This window comes from Opisthocomus hoazin, chromosome 5 (assembly GCF_030867145.1).
Source record: "Opisthocomus hoazin isolate bOpiHoa1 chromosome 5, bOpiHoa1.hap1, whole genome shotgun sequence".
NCBI classification, from domain to species: Eukaryota; Metazoa; Chordata; class Aves; order Opisthocomiformes; family Opisthocomidae; genus Opisthocomus; species Opisthocomus hoazin.
Window position 1 is genome coordinate 7,506,967 of NC_134418.1, and position 1,544 is coordinate 7,508,510.

The following is a 1,544-nucleotide window of genomic DNA, read 5'->3' on the forward strand; positions in this document are numbered from 1 at the left end:
GTTTGCAATTTGTTCTGCCTCCTTTGTTATGGATTTTACATGACTTGCTGTCCCATTTAAGGTCTTGATGCAGTCCCAGGCACTCGAAGAGGGGAGTCGTGGCCAATGATAACTTTCTCCATTTATGCCTTTTTAATACCTGTCAGCGGAGTTAGATCTCTGGTGCCCAGAAGAGAGAATCCATCTCAACACTCTTAATGTGGATGAGAATATTTCAGATGGGGTTATAGCACTGGCCTTAAATTCATGGGTGTGTTTTCTTCAGTGGTGGTGACAGGCTGCAGCTTCTGGTCTGTGTGCTTCAGTCTTGCTGGAGGTGAGGTGAGAACAAAAGCTGTGCGTGTCTCTGTTGCTGTGTCCCAGATCTTATGCTTTGCAAAGAATCTGCATCATGCCTTGAAGATATGCCTTGATGGTATTTGTTTAAAACAAAGAATCTGGGAGCTGTGATAAAGCCATTGTGTTCCATATCAGAGTTTCTCTTTGTAGCTCTCCTCTCTGTGTAGGAGCTATCACAGTTATATATGTCTGAAGTGTTCTGATGCTGCATTTTTTCATGGTTCCTCTGCAGGAAACATCACTTCAGCTTCGTCCTCCCTTGAATTTAGGGTGGTTGTTAAGTCCTTGCATTATCTGTTAGTATTTCAGGTGAGATAAGTAGAAATTCTCTGCTAGGACTAAACAATTCTGAAACTGTTTTGAATATTTGGATAACTTGTTAAGCTTTTGGTTTTTATTCTTCCAGTATATTCAGGTTTGTATGGCCACTTAAGAGATGGTAAAAGAGATGAACAGCATATTTACTTCAGCTAGATCCAATTTGTTTAAACAAATGGCAACTTTGAATTGCCAAGTGTGACTTTCTGGTGCTGTTTTTCAAGTGTTTATTGGAGTCCTGCACCCAGCTGGAGACAAACTGATGTTGCCTTGGAAAAGTACTGTGGGTAAGGTTACGATTTGTTTCTTACGATGCCACGAACATGTCCCAAAGTTGCAGGAGGAGACATCTAGAGCTGCTTGGGTGCAGAGTGGGGAGGTGCCAACAGGTGGTTGCAGAGCGTGGTCAGTGAGTGGTTGAGATTGGAACTGGATGTTCAGCAGGCAGGGTAGTCAACGTGTTGAGATGCTGGCAGTGAACTGAAGAGCCGTTTGGCCTCTTCAGCAGGTGGATGTGTGCCGATAGCTTCTGCGCTCACGCTGCCGTTGGAACTCCCGCCGGAGGTGCGAGGGGGTTGGAGGAGGCAGCACGAGTGTGATCTTTTTGCCTGTTGCCGAGGGCACATGAAGGAAAAGCTCATGCACCTCTGTTGAGACAGCACAGACGCGATGCTGTGACTTCCTTCCTCCAGCCTGCCTGCAGCCAGGTTTTATACAAACGCTTGATTTTGCCGGCACCTGGATCTTGCTCTCTGAAACTGCTGTTGCCTGGGAAGGCTCTTCCCTTTCCTAATTTCAAACGTACCTAAGGTGATGGCATTCCACATGGCTCTTTTAAATACATCCCGGATATACATGCTGACTAACATTTGTTGTTGTCATCTAAA